Raw genomic sequence first — 23,946 nt, forward strand, 5'->3', positions numbered from 1 at the left:
AAAACATGCAGGATCACTGGTGTAAATTAAAGGGCCACCATAACTTGCCACCACCTTCAGTGCCGGGGTGAATGTTTAAAATGCAAACTCACTGGAACTTAATGTCTAACCACTCTCATGGACTACTAGGCTATCACAGCATTAGACACATAAAGGCAAAATTCATCCGGATCACTCCCTGTGCTGCAGACACTCCTCTCATAGAATATATGCGGAAGATAAAACATATAACACTACCATAGCGTGATACCGTTTATAATCCCAGATTTATTAAAACTTCCAAATGTCACACTCACATTTTAATAGAACAAATACACATGACTCTATGGAATGGCAGGAAGGAGTGACTTGCTTACCTTACTTAAATAAAACCTTTAACTATTGAATAAGGCAACACAGACAGTTAATTTGGAAATAATAAGGCTGCGGCCGTTTATTACTGGTTTACCAAAATAATAAATACCCAAATATACATAATATTACAAAACCACAACCCAGTCATTAACAACTCAGGTTGTACAATAAATATAACCAGATAAATAAAACCATCCATACATAACATCCAAATTCTTGTCCCCCTCTGCAAAGCAGAGGTGACCCAACCAGATAATAATTATAGCCGCGACAAACCAAAGGGGAGGGGGGGGAGGGGAACGCTGGGTTGAGATGTCCTGAAGATTGAGCCGTGTTTAAATAGCCCCCAAGTCCACTTCTGACGGGCACTTTGAGCGGGAATATAGAGCGGGAAGGCACCCCATTTGCTGATAATTATAGAGGTGGCCAGAAACTCCCCAGATACACAGCCTAACTTCCCCAGATACCAAAAAGAGCGGCTTTTTGAGCGGGAAAGGGGCCCAGGGAGGCTTAGGAGTCAAAAGGTCAAACCCTCAGTGTAATAGAAGGGATAAAATGGCTGAAAAATAATTAATACATTTTATTAAACTTGCCCCCTTCCGCCATCCCATAGGAAAGTGGGGGGCTGTAGGAGCCCCTCTTTCTTATATTTGTGGGGGTGAGGGCTCTGGTAACCTGAAAGTCGTCCGCGGTGCAAACCCGACTGTGCGGTCTCCAGACGATCCTCTCCCTTCCTTTGTTTACTTTTGCATAAAATTTATTTTGGCATTTTAAGGGGAACATTTTTCTTTGATCATAAAGTTATTCTACATGTTTTTTATAGTGCCAACAGTTTGCTCAGGGCTCTAAAATATTAAGGAGACAGTACACTTACATTCCAGTCCAATGCAGAAGGGTTCAGAGGGCCCTGATCATGAGAGCTTACAATCTAAATGAGCTCTGTAGCAGTTGGTTCTGATATAAAAGATGAAAGCTGCTATAGGTGTATCAAAACACCAGCTGGAGGGGGTTTGTGTCTGCTTCAGGGAGTACTGCTGAAACAATTCCAGATAAAGCCTTACATTTGCATACTTCTATTTATACATTCAGATGATCCATGGCTGTTTAGTTAGATCACATTTGGATTCTCAGAAGGGTGAGTGACGTCAACACTTCAACAATTTGCTTAAAAGTGACTGACAGACACAGAAGTGTACTGTTTGCTTGTCATCTGCAATATGTCAGTACATTTAACCTCAATTCAAAAAGAATATACTGTACTTATTATAATGTGCTAACTGCAGAGGTTCTCTTGAATTTTTCCAACTTGGGCTGCCTTAGGACACAAGTGTGCCTAGGGAAATTATACGGTTCTTGCACACACATTTATATTTAGTAATGAGTGAATCAATTGACTAAAATGAGGATTTCCCTATAATGGGATGTTTTCATTGTAAATCAGAAAGCAGCACACTGGAGAGGAGTGAGATATCTGAGGAAGTGTCCTTAGAGAGAAAAGTCGGGAAAGATCTGATGAGCTGCATACAGAGAAGAAAAGTGAGAGATCTGAGGAACTGCAAACAGATAAATGAGAGGTCCCATGAGCTGCACAGGGAGGCAGGAAGTGTAGATTAATTGGTGGCACATGTTCCTTGTGGTGTAGGTTCTTCTAGGACCCTTTTTTACGCCCAGTGTGAGGCATGGGAGGCAGCAAGGGCAGGACTAAGTCACAACTTTCTACTTAAAGTTGGCATTTGCACATTAGATTTCAGATGCACCTAAGGTGCTCTAAGAGAAATCTCAAACAAAAATAGAGCTTGGAATCAAAGCCTCCCAAGCCACAAAAATCTATGGGCAGTGGGCTGATAAAATGAACTTCCTTACAAAGATGTGGAATGAGAATGGTAAAACCAACCTTTGCTAAGCGAGTAAATCCTAACAGACGATCACAGGTAAATGGGGCTGATACGCCATCCACTGTACAATTAAAGATTTCTAAGATGAATCCGAACTATTGTTCTCTAAATTGAAAGAATTATTGACTCATCTCTTTAACCACTTAAGCCCCAGAAGATTTTACCCCCTTCCTGACCAGGCCCTATTTTGGGATTTGGCACTGCGTGACTTTAACGGACAATTGCGCGGTCGTGCAATGCTGTACCTAAACGAAATTGACGTCCTTTTTTTCCCACAAACAGAGCTTTCTTTTGGTGGTATTTGATCACCTGTGCGATTTTTTGATCATGCGCTATAAAAAAAGAGCGACAATTTTGCAAAAATAACAATATTTTTCACGTTTTTTTATATGAAGTTCCCCCCAAAAAATGTAAAAATAAAATTTTTTTAACATTTTAGGCCAATTTGTTTTCTGCTACATATGTTTGGTAAAAAAAAAAATCGCAAAAAGTGTATTTTGATTGGTTTGCGCAAAAGTTATTGCGTTTACTAACTAAGGGAAAGATTTTTGTCATTTTTATTGTTTTTTTTTTAACGAGTAATGGCGGCGATCTGCGATTTTTTTTGCGGGACTGCGACATTGCGGTGAACAGATCGGACCCTTGACTGACATTTTTGACACTTTTAGGGGTACCAGTGACATTACTACTGTAATCAGTGCTATACATATGCACTGTTACTGTAAAAATGACACTGGTAGGGAAGGGGTTAACTTTATTTGAGAAAGAGGGGTTAAGTGTGTCCCTAGGGGCGGGATTCTTACTGTGATTGGATGTGGCTGTGTGTGTAACAGCACAGATCTACGGTCCTACATAGCAGGACCGTATGATCTGTGCTGTTACACAGGGGAGAAAGACAGGCGGCTTTGTTTACATTAGCCGCCTGCCTTTCTCCCGGTGTAACCGACGATCGCGAGTGACCAGCGGACATCGGGTCCACTGGTCACTCGCGCGGGGGGGTCCGTGAGCTAGAGAGAGTGGGAGCGTGCCTCCAGCGGCGCGCGCTCGCTCCCTAGAGCCTCACAGGCTAGCGACGTAGTGCTACGTCGCTTTGCCTGTGAGAGGCTGACTGCCGACGTAAATAGTTGTTAGGCAGTCGGCAAGTGGTTATTAAACACCCTTTTTAATGCATAAGCGTATTCTGCTAGCTTTGTTAGCCACAACTTGATACTGCATGCTATTGCTAAGTTTGTGATCCCTAAATCTTTTTCTATCAACAGTTCTCCAAGAGAAACCCTCTCAAAGAGTATCCTGCATGCATATTTTTTAACCCCCAAGTGTATACCTTTTTGTTTTTCAATACTTAACCTCATCTGCCATTTAGCTGCCCATGCCTCATTTTTTCCAGGTCTTCCTATAAAGCTGCCACATCCTTTTTCTCTACGTAATTTTGTACCATTAGGAAACAAGGAAATTGAACTCTTTCAACCTTAATTTTCTTTATAAACAAGTTAAACAGCATTGGCCCCAAGACAAAACCCTAGGGAATACAACTTACAAACTTTTATCACTACTACTATTTATCACTACTCTCTGGACTCATCCCTGCAGCTAGTTTTCTATCGATTTACCTCCATTTTATGTGTAAGGTACAGCAATAAATAATTTCCTAAAATTTAGACAAACTGGGGGAGAATAACTAAAACTGGTGCACACAGAATCTGGTGCAACTGTGCACAGTAACCAATCAGCTTCCAACTTCAGCTTGTTCAATTAAGGCCCCTTTCACACTTGTGTGACTTGTCCTGTGACTTGGGAATCCAAAGTCGCATGACAAGTCGTACTCCATAATTTCCAATGAGTACCATTCATACCTGTGCGACTTCAAGTTACAAAGACTTCAAAGTAGTCCCTGCACTACTTTGGTCCGACGTTGCTTTTTGAGATCTACAGACCTCAAGATTACACAGGTATTGCTTCAAGTCCAGTCAAAATTGTGGCAAAATCACGCGACTTTTAGGTCACACAAGTGTGAAAGGGACCTAAGCTTTGACAATAAAACCTAGAAGCCGATTGGTTACTATGTACAGCTGCACCATATTCTGTGTGCACCAGTTTTAGTAAATTTCCCCCACTATGTCCACTGGCATTCCTCTATCTAAATGATTACTCACTTCATCGAGGAACATTAACAGTCTGATAAGAACTTGTGAAATCTCGCCAAGAAATCCTGAATACATTCCTTCATCATTCCCCTAAATATTATAATTCTTTTTTCATATTTGGCTAGATTCTTTTTGAATATTGGTACCACATATTGCTCTTTACTTATCATCCGGCAGGTTTCCAGTCAGTCAGGTGTCTTTAGAAATCAGGGCATTGAGAATAGTGGGCATTTTTAAGTTAGGGCTTTAAGTAGATCACCAAAGAAACAATGCGCCTTAGATATGTAGCATCCCCTGTGTACAGTAGGTAAGATTAGTTGGGCTCCTGCTGTAGCCAGAGGAGCCATGTTCTTTTTTTTTTTGGATAGAGTAAGGGAGGGTTATAACCCCTGTAAGCTTTTTTTTTTTTGCCATTTGTGTCCCATTGCAGAGATTTACCTTCACTTCCTGTCCCCTAGCCAAACAGGAGGGGAATAGATAGCAATAAAAACTAACAGGTGTTCTATCCCCTCTACACTCTATCCAAAAAAAGTTTTGCCTTTAGTTATACTTTAAGTATTCTGGAGCCCAACTATGTGAGAGCAGAGTCTAGGGAAGCCTCACACCCCTTCAGCTTCAGCTAGGCTTAGCTTAGTCACCCTGGCAGCCATTAGGACCTGTCCAGCAGAAGGCCTGTTCAGCAGTCACCACATGAGCCACATGATCTTTATAAGAGGCTGAGTGAGTAGCTTTAATTCTACACCCCAGATCCTATAGAAGAAGCAGCCAGGTGAAATACCCAGCTAGCTATCTACATGGGACAGCTTAGAGCCATTCAAGCCAGAAGTCTGAATTGTCTTTTACCAGTTGGGCTGTACAGCTTTTCCTATGAGAACCCAGCCTTGTGATCTTTTCTGTAAGCCAGAGACAGTTTGTTGCCTGTCCCCAAGTCCCACTACACTACAGTTCTGGGCATCCTGTACCACCCTTTCCCCATTCAAGTTGATTCCCGTAATAAACTAAAACAAAACAAAGCCCTTGGACTTCGGCGGGCCCTAAGGGGGTAGCGCTACAGTTAGGTGTGCAGTTCCATTTATCCAATCAAGACCTATCTATGAAAGGAGATAATTCTCTTCCTCATTCTTAGGTCCGGTTCACATTTATGCGATGCGGGAAGGCTGCGAATCCGCAGCCTGTTCCCGCATCACACACGCACCCCCGGCAGTTCACACTGCCATATGCGATACGCAGGGGGTGTCAATGTAATCTTAACGACACCCCCAGTTTGATCGCATATCGCAGTGCGATCGCGCAGTTCGCACAGGATCGGATCGCACAAGTGTGAACCGCTGTGCGATCCGATCCTGATGCGGCTGCCAAAAAGGGTCCCTGTGCGTGTTTGCTGCGGTGCGAATTTAGCCATACAAACTGTATGGCTAAACTCGCACCGCACAGCCGATCGCATGTAATGTCGGAGCACTGCGCTCCGACATTACATTGCGAACCCCGCACACGCACAAGTGTGAACCGGGGCTTAATGTTAGGAGGCCTATAGCATACTCCCACGATTGACCTAACGTTTGTTGCACTCGTTTGTTGTTCCAACCATAAAGACTCATTCACATGGTGATATTATCCCTCACATTCACGTCTCTCTTGGTATAGAAGCACACCCCTCTTTCTCATCTACCAAACCTGTGCTTTTAAAATAGAATGTACTTTGGAATATTTGTAGCCAAGTCTTACAAGCTGTCCAACCAAGTTTCCAATAATCTCACAAGGTAAAAGAGTTCTAGCTCTTCCACTTTTTTGCCAGACGTCTGGCATTTGTGTACATCACCTTTTAATTTTGTTCTAGTGTTTCTTACTTTATTGTGAGTCCCTCTTGAATTGCAATTAGATTCTGCAATACTTAATTTATTGGATCTCATCTTAGTTCAGTTTCCCTTTTTACTAGTTTGAGCCCTGCTTCCCCCACTATTCCACCCACCAGGGGCAGGATAAGGGGGAAGGGAGCCTGGGCACTGTCTTTTTAACCACTTAAGCCCCGGAAGATTTTACCCCCTTCCTGACCAGTGGGTTTTTTGCAATTTTTTACTGCGTGACTTTAACGGACAATTGCGCGGTCGTGCGACGCTATACCTAAACGAATTTCACGTCCTTTTTTCCCCACAAACAGAGCTTTCTTTTGGTGGTATTTGATCACCTGTGCGATTTTTTGATCATGCGCTATAAACAAAAAAAAGAGCGTAATTTTTGCAAAAATAACAATATTTTTCACTTTTTTTTATATGAAATTCCCCCCAAAAAAATGTAAAAATCTAAATTTTTTAACATTTTCAGCCAAATTGTTTTACGCTACATATGTTTGGTAAAAAAAATCGCAAAAAGCGTATTTTGATTGGTTTGCGCAAAAGTTATCGCGTTTACTAACAAAGGCAAAGATTTTTGTCATTTTTGGTGTTTTTTTTGTAATGGCGGCGATCTGCAATTTTTTTTGCGGTACTGCGACATTGGGGCGGACAGATCGGACCCTTGACTGACATTTTTGACACTTTTGGGGGTACCAGTGTCATTACTGCAGTAATCAGTGCTATATATATGCACTGTTACTGCAAAAATGACACTGGCAGGGAAGGGGTTAACTGTATTGGACAGGGAGGGGTTAAGTGTGTCCTAGGGGCGTGATTCTAACTGTAGTGGGACAGGTCTCCTAGTGTAAAAACAAAGATCAACGGTTCTACATAGTAGAACCGTCTGATCTTCATTTTTACACAGGGGAGAATGACAGGCGGCTTGTTTACATAAGCCGCTCTGTCTTTCTCCCGCTGTACCGGCGATCGTAGTGTGACCGGCGGACATCGGGTCCGCCGGTCACACGCCCGCACTCCTCTGTGAACGAGCCGAGGCGGGCGCGCACCTTAACGGGCGCGCGCTCACCCGCTATTGGCTCTAGTAGCAGTGACAGGCGAGTGACGTAGATCTACGTCACTTTGCCTGGCCGGGGCTGACTGCCGCAGTAAATATACTGTGCGCAGTCGGCAACCGGTTAAATGGAGGAGGTGGTGGATATTTGCTGAGTGCCGAACATTTGCTGAGTGCAAAGCAGGGACCACAACAGCTGCTGGAGGGAGGGTTCTGCTCTCTCCTCTCTCCCATATCGATCTACTGCGGGCAGAAGGGAGTGGGATGATGGGGCACCCACTGAGAACAGACCTAATTTTCAGTAGGGGTGCCCCCCAGGGAGTGAGAACAGACTGCCCTTCTTCTTGTCAATCCTTGTCAATAAATACCGTATATGCAATGAGCAGAGAGGGGAAAAAGGAGAAGTTGTCATTATTCCTGGGTGGATGCAACGCTAAAAAAGAAGGTCTAACAGTAAGGACACAAAGGTAGGGAAGAGAAACCCAGCCCAATAGCTCCCCCTAACTCTCATTGCCACCCTGCCTTCTCAGAGCCCTTCAGCTTCCCTCCCTCCCTTGGACCCACAAAAATAAAAATACAGTAAACCCCCGCTCCATCGCGGTTCAGTTTTTGGGGTCCCGGTATATTGCGTTTTGTTTTTTGTAATGTTATTTTACTATATAAATCATTAAAAGTAAAATATTTTTGTGTTTTCCATAGCTCTTGCTATGTCTCTCAGTATCTTTTATGTGTTTAAATGAGTTTCTATTGTTTTAAAAGTGTGTTTAAAGACCTTAACCTCCCTGGCGGTAATCCCAAGCGTGACTCGGGGTGGATTTTTTAGTCCAGGATCGGTATCCCCGAGTCACGCTCGGGGTAGATGTGCAGAGAGCGCAGCGGTGTCTCTTACCTTCTCCTGGCGATCCAGCGATGATCTCTCATTGCTGTGACCACCAGCCGAGATCCCCGCCGCTCGTCCGTCAGTATGATGACTTCCTAGTTCCGTTCCCTGCAGCAGCAATGCTGCATGGGAGCGGAACTAGGGAGGGAAATTCAAAACGTTGCACAAAACACAAACACATAACACATTTTATATTATATATATATGTATATATATATATATATATATATATATATATATATATATATATATATGCACACACACACACACACACACACACATATATATATATATATATATATGTATATATATATACCTATATACACACGTATATATATATATATACAGTATATATAAAATTATATTATTGATTCGATTATAATTCATGCGTTATATATTATTTAGATATATATATATATATGTGTGTGTGTGTGTATATATATATATATATATATATATATATATATATATATACACACACACACACACATATATATATATATATATAATATATAACGCATGAATTATAATCTAATCAATAATATAATTTTATAATATATTTTTTAATTTATGCGTTTGTGTTTCAAATTGATCATATCTGGGATGTCTACTAGAGTCTTGTTTTGGTCAGGTTTAAGTCAGTAATTACTAAGAATTGTAGGCCTATAATACATAACGCCAAATTTCCATGAAAAAAATTGTACCGCTTTTGGTACAGAATTCCTGACAGAATCATACCGCCAGGGAGGTTAAAATGCTTTACACGTACAGTGACAGTAAAAAAAACATGCCTACAATGCATTTTAATAGGGTTTTTCTATTTCGCGGATTCTCACTTTTCGCGGCTGGGTCCGGAACGTAACCCCCGCAATGGAGGGGGGTTTTCTGTAACAGCAAAATATCTGAAGTATGTATTACAAGATACGAGAGCGAGTGAGTGCACCACTTAAATTGAAAAGCAGGGGAATTTTTTACTTCCAGTGACACCACGATGCTACAGTAGAGCCTAATGCTACTCCTGAAAATCATATCCTCAATGTCATCCAATGGGCATATTTATTGGGATGAATCAACTCAGCACTAGTATATTTAGAATGGAAGGAAACAGCAAAAATTTGCCACTGGAGGCAGGGAATTTGAATATGCAAAATCATTTTCTTTCCTTGGCACAAAGGTACACTTGGACAATGATGTTAGTGAATAAAAAATGTACATATTATGATTGCGGGAGGATGGTACTGTGGTGTACAGACAGCTTAAATCTCATCTTCTGGAAAGAATAACAAAGCTTCAGCTGTATAAAATTCTTATAAGACCAATTGTCTTTTATTAAGCTGAATGCTGGACCTTTTCACGAGCAGATAAGAGGCTCAATGTATTTGAAAAGAAGTTACTTAGGGGAATATGTGAACATGTATTTGGAAAGAGTGTTGAAATCCAGATACTGTATAATAATGAGCTTTATGAAATATGTTAAGAAGGCAGATTGTCAGCAGGAATACGCATTGCTTGTCTAAAACTGACTAACCAAAAGAAGATCCAGAAAGAAAAATGAGGGCGCCCATACATAAATTAGAGCAGATAACGTAATCTGCTCTCCCCAGGACACCTGCATAACTCTGCCGACAACCCTCCATGACTGAAGGAGAGGTTTGTTACGTGATTCTGACAGATAATGTGACCAGGCTGTCCACCTCCCAAAACTTTTTTTATTCATTAATCACTTAAGCCCAGGAGGATTTGGCTGCTCAAAGACCAGGGCCTATTTTGCGATTCGGCACTGAGTGAATTTAACAGACAATAGTGTGGTTCAAGAACAATAGAGTTCCCCTTGGGGCGGGACTTTTAAGGCACTATATAATATCAAGATACACAATTTATTTGAAAATTTTATTGAAAAAGTAAATATATACAAAACAAGAAAAATATGTTAAAATGCTGGCAAGTTATACAGACATAATGTACAACAGTGAAATGCACCACAAATGAACCGCGGGTATTGACCCGACGCGTTTCGGAGAGGAACCCCGAACTCCTTCTTCAGGGGTGCCCGCAGGAAGTGGTCTAAAAATAATTAGTATGTAAGTCACGTGTCACTTAGACAAAAAAATATATACATTATAGTATTTTGACAAAATTTTCCAAAACACTTACATGTTCACTGTAAAGAATGAAGAAAACTTGCCCGCCTATAAAGGCTAAAACCAAGAGATCAGACTGCCGCAAGGTGCCAAACTAGGATGCCGTGTGGAAATGCTCGATGTTGGACCCAAAAGAAACCTTCTCTGTGTGTCACAGGTGGTTGAAAAACTGCTTGCAACCCCAATTCCCCAAAAGGGAAAGAGGGGGTAGGAATAGCTGGAACCCCCAGAAGACAATCCTGCTGAGAGAAGCCAAATGATTAGAAAAAATCCCCAATTTAGCTAAAAAAGCACAGTAGTGATAGTAATTGCTTTTTTGGAAAAAATCCCAAAAATAAAACCAAAAAACAAAAATCAAAAAATGTTAAATAGAAAATATTGTTTTGGTTTCTTTTGTTTGAGGGGAAAAGGCCATCGTCTATTACTTAAAGCGGAGTTCCACCCAGGATTTTTTTTTTTTTTTTTTAATACCCCCGGGACAGTCAGGGCTAGTGCATTCCACAATGGCTAGCCTCTGATCTGTCCCGGGTTGCACTTACCTGCAAGACGAAATACTTACCTTGCAAACGTCTTGTCCAGCGCTGCCATCTCAGATGTGGGCAGCTTGAAGCCAGCGCGTCCTCTTCGGCGTCTTCTTCCGCCTTCTGTGGTCCCACGATGCTCTGCGCCGGCCCCGACGTCACTTCCGGGTCGCGCGCGTCACCCCTCCACAGCTTCTGGGCATGCCCAGAAGCTGTTTAGAAGGGGATGACGCGCGCGACCCGGAACTGACGTCGGGGCCGGTGCAGGCGCAATGATTCCTGGGAGCTATGACGTCCAGCTCCCAGGAATCATTGCAGAGCCAGGAAGTGACGACGGGCCGCGGCCGAGGAAGGAGGAAGAAGGAAGTAAGGTAAGTATATTTTCTTCGCTACGAGGTAAGTAAAAAAAAAAAAAATATGCGATTATCCATTTCTTTTTCAGGTGACCCGGAGCGAGAAGATGGAGGTAAGTATAAAAATAGGGTGGAACTCCACTTTAAGTAGTAAGTGACAACACAGATTAATTATGAGTGGAAAAATTGCACTTCAGGGTTTGTAAGTCCCAAAAGCTATGGTTAAAAATACCAGAGGAAAGACATAGTGAATATCCTCTTATAAAGAGTATGAATTCAAAAAGAAAAAGAAAAAGATCAAAACTTGCCATCGCCATTGAAGTACATCGGCAGGCTATTTAACAGAAATTCTCAAAAAATAATAAATACCTTAGAGTCACTTGTAACGGGCAGACAAATCCAGCTTGGCAAAAAAGATGTTATCTCATGCACGGCAGCGGAACAAATGAGTCCAATGTCGGGCATGTGAGATATATGAGGAGCTTTGTCAATCAGCTGAGACTAGTCTCAGCCGAGAGACAATTGCAATCAGCTGGTTGTCAATAGGGTTCCCCGGGTCACATACGCCGGGCCTGCCCCCTGCCGGAAACATCCGGCGGAAGCTGGGCCGGCCTGTGCGTCCCACCGACACGGTAAAGGACTTCCGCCTACGTGAAACGCAAGGCGGAGTCCACTGGGCATGCGCCTAATAGCTCAGCCAGAGCTAGATGGATTAGGCTGTTGCCGCTATTGCGGGCGCAATCTAGTGGCGTCCGCTTACCGTGCCGGGCTATTCCAGAGCCGAGATGGGAATAAGTATCTCCCCATCACGCAGCTTCCATCCATCGAGACATCAGAGAAGGTTTGGGTCCTGTGAAAGAATAAAATAAATAAAGCAATAAATACCAAGAGCCTAAATGCAAATGGTTATCAACAATGCAATATCCGAATATATTTTAAGAAAGGATATTTTTCAAAATTAACAATTGGCACCATAGTCGGTCAGACTGACCTACCTGTGTACAAAGATTTAATTCGTGCATATGCTAAAATTACAAGATGTTATAGAATCACTCAATATTCACCATTGCATGAAATAGAGTTACAAAGCATCTAAACTACCCTCGTATTAAATTCATGTCAATAATTGGATACATTGGGTAACAATGAAGGTTATAAGAAAAAGAAGAGAATTGCAGAAAAAGGAAAAGAACTGCGACATATCAAAAAACTGAAGTCATTAGATTTCCATACCACCGGATGTGAAGCCTTCCAGGAAGGGTTTGTATGAGACCATCTCATTAAGTCCTGGTGGCTCTGTTGCTCTAAGACGATAGATCCACCTCAGCTCGAGTTGGAGGAGGGTCTTATTCCAATCCCCCCCTCTCGAGCTGGGGTGGACTCTATCCAGGATCAGAAACTTAATTTTAGGAAACCTCCCTGCATGTACCAAACTGGTATGGCGACCGAGAGGAAGCTCAGGGTCGCAAGTTCTCATACTTTTTATGTGCCGGCAGGCACGTTTAGTGAAATCCAGTTTAGTTTTGCCAACATAAAAATAGCCGCATCCACAGAGAAGTAAATATACCACCCCGTGGGTGCGGCAGTTGGCAAAATGCATGGGCTTAAAAATTTGTCCATTCGGAAGAATGGGATTCTTGGTAGTATGCATGAACTTGCAATACTTGCATGCCCCACACATGTAGGTTCCCCTGACTTTGCAGGGGTCCCTATTGCCATGGGCAGCAAATTCGCTGTGTGTCAATTGGTCTTTAAGAGCTGGAACTTTTTTATGTGTAATTTGTGGAAATGCTGGAACATGTTTACCTACAATTGGGTCAAATGCAAGCATGTGCCAATATTTGGTCATAATCTTTTTGATTTCCATATGTTGCTCTGAATACCTAACAATTAGTCTAAGGGTGTGATCATCCGATTTTTTGGTTTTTGGGGCCAGTAGTGTGTTCCTGTCTATTCCTTTGGCATTTCTGTATGCCTTTTTGAGAGTCGTCGGGGAATAGCCCCTTGCTAAGAGTCTACTCCTCAGATCATTAGCAACTCCTTGAAAGACGGTGAGGTCCATGCAATTCCGTCTGGCCCAAAGATATTCGCCAAACGGAATGGAGCGCACCAATGTCTTGGGATGAAAGCTAGAGGCATGGAGGATGGTGTTGCCAGCAGTGGGCTTTCGAAAAAGCCCACTGTGGAGAACACCATCCTCTCCCCTAGACACCTCTACATCCAAAAAGGTAACATGGCAGGGATCAAAATTCATAGTAAATTTCAAATTGAAATCATTCTTGTTTAATCTGTAAATGAAAGCATTGAGTGATTCAGGTGATCCATGCCAGAGCATAAACACGTCATCGATGTACATGGCCCCAAAAACCAAAAAATCGGATGATCACACCCTTAGACTAATTGTTAGGTATTCAGAGCAACATATGGAAATCAAAAAGATTATGACCAAATATTGGCACATGTTGCATTTGACCCAATTGTAGGTAAACATGTTCCAGCATTTCCACAAATTACACATAAAAAAGTTCCAGCTCTTAAAGACCAATTGACACACAGCGAATTTGCTGCCCATGGCAATAGGGACCCCTGCAAAGTCAGGGGAACCTACATGTGTGGGGCATGCAAGTATTGCAAGTTCATGCATACTACCAAGAATCCCATTCTTCCGAATGGACAAATTTTTAAGCCCATGCATTTTGCCAACTGCCGCACCCACGGGGTGGTATATTTACTTCTCTGTGGGTGCGGCTGTTTTTATGTTGGCAAAACTAAACTGGATTTCACTAAACGTGCCTGCCGGCACATAAAAAGTATGAGAACTTGCGACCCTGAGCTTCCTCTCGGTCGCCATACCAGTTTGGTACATGCAGGGAGGTTTCCTAAAATTAAGTTTCTGATCCTGGATAGAGTCCACCCCAGCTCGAGAGGGGGGGATTGGAATAAGACCCTCCTCCAACTCGAGCTGAGGTGGATCTATCGTCTTAGAGCAACAGAGCCACCAGGACTTAATGAGATGGTCTCATACAAACCCTTCCTGGAAGGCTTCACATCCGGTGGTATGGAAATCTAATGACTTCAGTTTTTTGATATGTCGCAGTTCTTTTCCTTTTTCTGCAATTCTCTTCTTTTTCTTATAACCTTCATTGTTACCCAATGTATCCAATTATTGACATGAATTTAATACGAGGGTAGTTTAGATGCTTTGTAACTCTATTTCATGCAATGGTGAATATTGAGTGATTCTATAACATCTTGTAATTTTAGCATATGCACGAATTAAATCTTTGTACACAGGTAGGTCAGTCTGACCGACTATGGTGCCAATTGTTAATTTTGAAAAATATCCTTTCTTAAAATATATTCGGATATTGCATTGTTGATAACCATTTGCATTTAGGCTCTTGGTATTTATTGCTTTATTTATTTTATTCTTTCACAGGACCCAAACCTTCTCTGATGTCTCGATGGATGGAAGCTGCGTGATGGGGAGATACTTATTCCCATCTTGGCTCTGGAATAGCCCGGCACGGTAAGCGGACGCCACTAGATGGCGCCCGCAATAGCGGCAACAGCCTAATCCATCTAGCTCTGGCTGAGCTATTAGGCGCATGCCCAGTGGACTCCGCCTTGCGGTTCACGTAGGCGGAAGTCCTTTACCGTGTCGGTGGGACGCACAGGCCGGCCCAGCTTCCGCCGGATGTTTCCGGCAGGGGGCAGGCCCGGCGTATGTGACCCGGGGAACCCTATTGACAACCAGCTGATTGCAATTGTCTCTCGGCTGAGACTAGTCTCAGCTGATTGACAAAGCTCCTCATATATCTCACATGCCCGACATTGGACTCATTTGTTCCGCTGCCGTGCATGAGATAACATCTTTTTTGCCAAGCTGGATTTGTCTGCCCGTTACAAGTGACTCTAAGGTATTTATTATTTTTTGAGAATTTCTGTTAAATAGCCTGCCGATGTACTTCAATGGCGATGGCAAGTTTTGATCTTTTTCTTTTTCTTTTTGAATTCATACTCTTTATAAGAGGATATTCACTATGTCTTTCCTCTGGTATTTTTAACCATAGCTTTTGGGACTTACAAACCCTGAAGTGCAATTTTTCCACTCATAATTAATCTGTGTTGTCACTTACTACTTAAGTAATAGACGATGGCCTTTTCCCCTCAAACAAAAGAAACCAAAACAATATTTTCTATTTAACATTTTTTGATTTTTGTTTTTTGGTTTTATTTTTGGGATTTTTTCCAAAAAAGCAATTACTATCACTAATGTGCTTTTTTAGCTAAATTGGGGATTTTTTCTAATCATTTGGCTTCTCTCAGCAGGATTGTCTTCTGGGGGTTCCAGCTATTCCTACCCCCTCTTTCCCTTTTGGGGAATTGGGGTTGCAAGCAGTTTTTCAACCACCTGTGACACACAGAGAAGGTTTCTTTTGGGTCCAACATCGAGCATTTCCACACGGCATCCTAGTTTGGCACCTTGCGGCAGTCTGATCTCTTGGTTTTAGCCTTTATAGGCGGGCAAGTTTTCTTCATTCTTTACAGTGAACATGTAAGTGTTTTGGAAAATTTTGTCAAAATACTATAATGTATATATTTTTTTGTCTAAGTGACACGTGACTTACATACTAATTATTTTTAGACCACTTCCTGCGGGCACCCCTGAAGAAGGAGTTCGGGGTTCCTCTCCGAAACGCGTCGGGTCAATACCCGCGGTTCATTTGTGGTGCATTTCACTGTTGTACATTATGTCTGTATAACTTGCCAGCATTTTAACATATTTTTCTTGTTTTGTATATATTTACTTTTTCAATAAAATTTTCAAATAAATTGTGTATCTTGATATTATATAGTGCCTTAAAAGTCCCGCCCCAAGGGGAACTCTATTGTTCTTGTATTCCTATTTGGGATGTGGCACTCAGGGGACCACCCCACATGAATCAAAGTTCCTTTGACAATAGTGTGGTTGTGCGTCGCTGTACCTGAATGAAATTGACGTCCTTTTTTTCCCACAAATAGAGCTTTCTTTTGGTAGTATTTGATCACCTGTGCGATGTTTACTTTTTGCGCTGTAAACAAAAAAACAGCGACAATTTTGAAAAAATAACAATATTTTTCACATTTTTTTATATGAAATTCCCCCAAAAAATGTAAAAATCAAAAATTTTTTACATTTTAGGCCAATTTGTTTTCTGCTACATATGTTTGGTAAAAAAAATCTCAATAAGCGTATTTTGATTGGTTTGCGCAAAAGTTATTGCACCTACTAACTACAGGAAAGATTTATGTAATTTTTATTGTTTTTTTTTTTTTACTAGTAATGGCGGCGATCTGCAATTTTTCTGCGGGACTGCGACATTGTGGCGGACAGATCGGACCCTTGGCTGACATTTTTGACACTTTTGGGGGTACCAGTGACATTCATACAGTAATCAGTGCTATGAATATGCACTGTTACTGTGAAAATGACACTGGCAGGGAAGGGGTTAACTTTATTGGTGATCAGTGGGTTAAATGTATCCCTAGGGGCGTGATTCTAACTATGGGGGGGCGTGGCTTGTTATGTAACCACAGAGACATACGATCCTACATAGCAGGATCGTATGATCTCTGCAGTTACACCAGGGAGAATGACAGGCGCCTTTGTTTACATCTCCCCTCCATTCAGCATATTAAAGCCTATTACACACTAGCATGTACACTGGGTTGAACAAAAAAAAAAATGACAGCTCAGGTTGGAGTCGCTTAAAAATTCCCATCCTGCTACTTCCAATATTTATTATCACTGTGGTCAAAAACTAATGTCGATTTGAACCTGCTAAGGATAAGAAAATTAATTTTTTTTCCTAAAATGAAAAATTTCAAGCCAAATTCTGCGAGTGTTTGGCCAGCTTTTGACTGCCAGCAATCCACAAAGCAATAAACATCTGACCAACCGGAGCAATGACCTTCCCTCTCCCAGTCTTTATGCTTCTGTAAGGGGAATTTCACAAAACCAATAAATTAATTATAGTTTATTATTGATTTATCTTTAGTTCTGCTTTTAAGGCTATACCAACACCCCCCCCAAGCGAGCGAGCACCCCCCCTCCTGAACCAAACTTAGGCCACATGCCCTCAACATGGGCTCTGCCCCTCCTTACCCCAAAGCACCTTGTCCCCATGTTGATGGGGATAAGGGCCTCATCCCCACAACCATGGCCAGTGGTTGTGGGGGTCTGCGGGCGGGGGGCTTATTGGAACCTGGAAGCCCCGTTTCAAAAGGGGGCCCCCAGATCCCGCCCCCCCTCCATGTAAGTACCACTACCCATTCACCAAAAAAGTGTCAAAAAGTAAGAAAAACACAGACAGTTTTTGATAAATCCTTTATTAAAAAATAAAACTAAAAAACAGTATCAATCAATGTAAATCCATTGTTAATCATGATGCCCGCTCACCACCGGAACCCGAAAAAAACAAAAGGTCCGTCCGCCTCCGTGGACAGCTGGCTGCTGAATGCCTCCTTCGCCGTTTGACAATTCTTATATAGGTAAGGACGGGGCTACCTGGTGACTTCACCTGATGGCACTGCCCCCCTCATGACATTACTGACCGTTGTGTAGACTGGGGGGGGGGGTGACAGCTGATGAGTCATTGGTTGTTAAGGATATGGCGACCGACTTCCGGCCCACTGCTTAGCAACTAACTATTTGTCAAACAAACATGCTTTTTTACTCTTTGGTCCATTTGTGAATTGGAATTAAGAGCTTCCTTTGTGATATTTACCAGCACATTTTTTTGTCTTTTTTTTTTTTTTTAATTTTGTGAATTGAACTTAATTTACCGCATGCAATAATTTATGCAAATTAGTAACATGATACCCATATTGCATGCAGTTGTCAGGGACTCAATACCCTGCGCAGGCACACTGGCTTTGCTAACCAGCGAACGCCTATGCGCATGCGCCTGCGCTGAGGTTACCTTGGGTAGTTTGCGGCTATCTTGCGTTGGTGCGAATGCGCATGCGCACGCAATCCGCTTTTGGCACCAAACAGCCTATTTAAAGCCAGTGATCACTCTGAGCTGATGTGTGATCATCAGCTATCCTGTATCCGGTGCCTGTTTATATCTGCTGTTCCTGTTTACCTGACCCAGCTTGTCTTTGGATTCTGATTACCTGCTGCCCGCCCTGACCTTGGCTTGTCCTGACGATTCTCCTGCCTTGTCCTGATCTGTTTACCTGTTATTGGTCCTGGACCTGCTTCTGGCTCACCCAGGGAATCCGGGGGACCGCGACCTGGTGTTAGCAAGCAGCAAAGTCCATCCCCACCATCTGGGGCCCTGGTGAAAACTGGCTAACACTTAGACTCCACGCCTCTGGTGAACCTGTGCCACGCCAGTTACCCGGTAAGCCACTCCTCTTACATCAGGCTCTGCCACGTTACCCCGTGACAGCAGTAAAGCTTAGTGAATTGAGGCCATTGAACACAATAAAATAAACATTGCCCAGTTTGTATTCCAGCACTTGTAGTTTAGAACTTCAGTGCTGCTGGGTCCTGCTCTCTCAGAGCCGCTTTCCTGAACTTCTGGTCTTCACAGGAAAGAGATAACAGTGGGCATTACAGTCTGGAGCCAGTATGTTTGTTTGGAGAAGGGAGGGGTAGAAAGAGGGAGGAGCAGGGAAGTGCCTTACACTCCTGTGCTGTGGGGATGCGTGTTTCTATTGATGCACACAGTGTAGGGAGACACAGCTCTAGTCCCTGCATGCAACGGTGGCTCCATAGGATGCTGCAAGGGAAAGGAGCCACCCTGAAACAGTAAAGCTGGGGCAGCACTTATGACACCAGCCTAAACTGGAACAAAGGCAGAGAATAAAAGATAAAAAGGCAGAGAATAAAAGATAAAGAAACTGCATACTCAGTAAGTGATTCAGTAAGCTGCTAAAAATGCTTAAAAATTGAGGGTTTAATATAAATTTAAGAAGCATTTAACCCTTTAAGCGCATGTTTCTGTGGGGTGTGGGGGTCAGAGGCAAAGCAAGGATACATTTTGCCCAATTCAGTTTTAAAGACAAAAGATATTTTAGCATAGTAAATGAAGGCAGACAGAAAGGAAGGTTAGGTAAGGAGAAAAAATTGAATAAGTACATTACCATCAATGGGAGAAAAAAAGAAAAACTTTTTCTTGGAAGGATAACAGTACTGACAGCCTGTGCATGTCACACACTATAAATCAATGAAAGTGTAACTCACATTTCATTACCTTTCTGACAAAGATAATAATGGAAGCCTGAACAGTGAAATAACAAACCTGCCTTCTTTTATTCATTGTCCATTGGTACTGACTGCCATGTAGGCTTTTCAAGTGACAACTGTGCCCACTGGGAATGATTCAGATTCATTTATTTTCCTACAGCCATAATTCTACACATTTATTGTTATTATGCTACATTTACAAACTATTAATATTTGTATGTACATCAAGTTATAAAGAAGACTGAGCAATCAACTTTCAACAAAGCACTGCTCGGATATACCGTATGTATATTGGCGTACATTCGCTGCCTATATCAGCTTGTCATTGATTATGGCAAGCTACTGGCAGCCAGCTGTATGCTGTACATATGACCAGGGGCAGACTGAGAACCCTCAGGGCCCCCGGGCAAAATAAATCAAGGGCCCCCTTCTAGGCCCCACCCATGACCCGCCTCCAGTCACACCCTTGTCCCGCCTCCAGACACACCCACATCCCACCTCCAGACACACCCTACACAATCTTTAGACACAAGCAACAAAAGTGCAATAATTTATAAACAAGTGCAATATAAATAAATCACAATCCAAGACCAGTGCATTACAAAAATCATAAATAGACAAAACCAGAACAATTCAAATCATAAACAAACAAAACCAGAGAATTACAATAGTAAATTGTCAGGTTTAGGTGGGGTAGGGTTTCTACCTCATCCCTTTAATCCAGGACACATACGAATTACACAGGTTCTGAGGCTTATAGAATGCACATAAGGCACCAAGCGAGTTTAATTACCACATTATCATCCACGGAACCTGTGTAATTAATGTGTCCTGGTTTAAAGGGATAAGGTGGCAACCCTAAGGGGGGGGGGGGGGATTAAATAGTGGCAATGGGGGTGAGACGCTATAGTAAATTGTTAGGTCAGGGGGAGAATAACATTGTGACAGTGGAGGGAGGCAGTGGTGATTTGCCAGGTCTGGGGGGAAGATCACTGTGCTGCAATGGGGGTGGTAGGCAGTGAACAATTGCCAGATTGCCAGGTCTGGGGGGGGGGGTCACTGTGTAGCTGTGGGGGTGGTAGGCAATGGTGAATTGCCAGGTCTAGGGGGGTCACTGTGTAGCAGTGGGGGTGGTAGGCAGTGGAGAATTACCAGGTCTGGGGGTGGGGGGGAGGGTCACATATGCAGTTTTCTGCAGACACCTATAAGTGGTATTTGCAGTAGGACAGACGGTGTTGCATTTAAAGGGACTGATGGAATAGGATGTTATGGATACACCAATATAAAGTCAGGTAGTATCAGCGGAGGTTGGGAACGGGGTGGCAGTAAATTGGCAGGGAAGGAGGGGATAGGTAGTAGTGAATGATCAGGTCTGAAGGGGATCGCATACTGGGGTGGGGGGGATCACAGTGTTGTGCTGAATTTGGGGATCGTCAGCCCCAGGTGTCAGTGGTGAATTTTGTGTTGGGGAATGAGAGCAGTGGTGAATTTGGGGGAGATCACATTTAGTGGGGTGTAAGGGGGGGTGACACAGCAGTGGTGAATTTGGTGGGGGGATCACATATTAGGGTGGGGGTTGTCAGTGGTGAATTGTGGGGTTTTGGGGGGGGGCTACACCGCCACTGTATCATACCCCCCCCCCCCCGCACACAATGTGCCACAGACCCCCTACCAATATGTGATTTCCATGATCCCATGATGACATCAGCGCGTCTGACGAAACGTGCGTCGGGAACGTGAGACCGTGGAGTTCCGGGTTGGTGATACGCAGAAGCATAGGAGCGTCCCGTACACCGAACCCATGCTGCATTTACTGCATGAAGGCATTTGAATCTAATGTTTTGAGTAAGTGCAATTTCATTAATAAACCCTAATTACCAGAACATACTACACTATCGGAGTTTCCTTATCTTTCTCCCCACAAATATCCTGAAATACTTGGAGTTCCTTATGCGAGCTGAGTCTTATATCAAGGGACCTGAAGGATAGCTTGGAGGCATTTGTGGACCATTTACGCTGCTTTAGACCCCCTGTAATTAAGGGGTCCATCAGCTTTGGTAAGAAGTATTTACCCCGAGCACTGGGTGGAGAAAAGTTTCTTAAGGTGGAGGTCCCTCACTTGAAGTTGGAGTGATATTCAGTCATTGCTGAGAGATCTGTATTGCACTGGGCACTTTAAAGACTGTTGATATTTATTTACCAAGGACCTTTTCACATTTAGGATTTTGTATATATTTATTTATTTATAACCATTTATTCACATATTTATGCACACAAGCACTTTTTGGTTGTGTTTTAAGTGTTGAGCGCAATTTATTCCACTCTTTTCACATTTATGCGTTTTATACGTTTTTATTGCAGCTTGCACTATGGAAGCAATTCCTCTTATATATATTTAATTAATTTATGACAATTTGATTGATTAATTTATTATCGAATATCACCAATTTTGCGCAGTTTCTTTTGGGCCACCAAAATTCTTTTCATTTAATATGTGATTTCCCCACAAAATTCACCAACGCTGTGTCATACCCCACCTACACCACCACTGACACCCCCACCAATATGTAATGGCCCCCAAATTCACCACTGCTGTGTCATACCCCCCACACCACCACTAATATGTGATCTCCCCACCAAATTCAGCACCACTGTGTCACGCCCCCACCCCCACCCCCACCCCCAACACCACACAATTCACCACAGACTCTGTGGTGAATTGTGTGGTGTCGGGGATGGGGGCATGACACAGCGGTGCTGAATTTGGTGGGGAGATCACATATTGGTGGTGGTGTGGGGGGGGTATGACACAGCAGTGGTGAATTTGGGGGACATCACATATTGGTGGGGGTGACAGTGGTAGTGTAGGGGTGGTATGACACAGCGGTGGTGACACCTCCGCTGTGTCATACCCCCCCCCACTGACACCCCCACCAATATGTGATCTCCCCCAAGTTCACCACTGCTGTGTCATACCCCCCACACCACCACCAATATGTGATCTCCCCCAAGTTCACCACTGCTGTGTCGTCGTCCCCCCACCACACCAATCACCACTGACACCCCCACCAATATGTGATCTCCCCCAAGTTCACCACTATGGTGAATTTAGGGAAGATCACATGTTGGTGGGGGTGTCAGTGGATGTGATAGTTAGCTGGGCTTGCCTTTAACAAAACATGTACTGTACTGTATTCCTGTTATCATCTACTCACTGACCTCACTGATGAGGACACCATAGAAATCCAGCGCCGCCGGGCTCCTCCTCCCATGGAAGCAGCGCTGGCCACCGGGCTCCTCCTCCCACTTCCATAGCACTGGCCCCACGGGTCCCTCCCCTCCTCCCACTTCAATAGCATTGGCCGCCGGGTCCCTCTCCTCCTCCCACTTCAATAGAGATGGCCGCCGGGCCCCTCCCCTCCTCACACTTCAATATAGCACTGGCTGCTGGGCCCCTCCTCCTGGTTCTATAGCAACGGCCGCAGGGCCCCTCCCCTCCTCCCACTTCCATAGCGCTGGTCGCTGAGCGGCAGGCCCCGATAGCCCGATGTTGTCTCTGAGACAACATCGGGTGAATAAGTGCTGTACTGGGCGGCATGTTCTCTTACCGGCCGGGCCCTCCTTCCCAGCCAGGCCCTCGGACCAGGTACGAAGTGCCCGACCGCTCAGTCTGCCCCTGCATATGACCCATTTATCCAGGTGAGATCAGGTATCATTGTCCTTTACAATCAAAATGCAAAAACCTTTAACCTCCCTGGCGGTGATCCCGAGCGTGACTCGGGGTTGATTTTTTCTATCAGGAGCGGTAACCCCGAGTCACGCTCGGGGTGGATGTGCAGAGAGCGCAGCGGTGTCTCTTACCTTCTCCTGGCGATCCAGCGATGATCTCTCATTGCTGTGACCGCCAACCGAGAGTCACGCCGCTCCTCCGTCCTCCGTCGGTGTGATGACTTCCTAGTTCCGTTCCCTGCAGCAGCAATGCTGCATGGGAGCGGAACTAGGGAGGGAAATTAAAAAAAAAAAAAAAAAAAACGTTGCACAAAACACAAACACATAACACATTTTATTTTATATTATATATATAAAATATATATATATAAAATATATATATAAAATATATATATACACTGGTGTATGTATATATATATATATATATATGCACACACACACACACACACATATATATATATATATATATATATATATATATATGTATATATAAAATTATATTATTGATTCAATTATAATTCATGCGTTATATATTACATATATATATATATATATATATATATACATATATATATATATATATACACACACACACATATATATATATATATATATAATATATAATGCATGAATTATAATCTAATCAATAATATAATTTTATTATATATATTATATATTAAATAATAAAATTATATTATTGATTTGATTATAATTCATGCGTTTGTGTTTCAAATTGATCACATCTGGGATGTCTACTAGACTATTGTTTTGGTCAGGTTTAAGTCA

General features: G+C 43.0%; 1 protein-coding gene across 1 annotated transcript in view; it reads right to left on the reverse strand.

The window, feature by feature from the left end:
• HRH1 (histamine receptor H1) overlaps nucleotides 1–23,946 on the reverse strand; it is a 392,267-nt gene that overhangs the window by 269,858 nt on the left and 98,463 nt on the right. The window lies entirely within an intron of this gene.

The sequence above is a fragment of the Pelophylax lessonae genome (assembly GCF_965119305.1).
Source record: "Pelophylax lessonae genome assembly, chromosome: 8".
Lineage (NCBI taxonomy): Eukaryota > Metazoa > Chordata > Amphibia > Anura > Ranidae > Pelophylax > Pelophylax lessonae.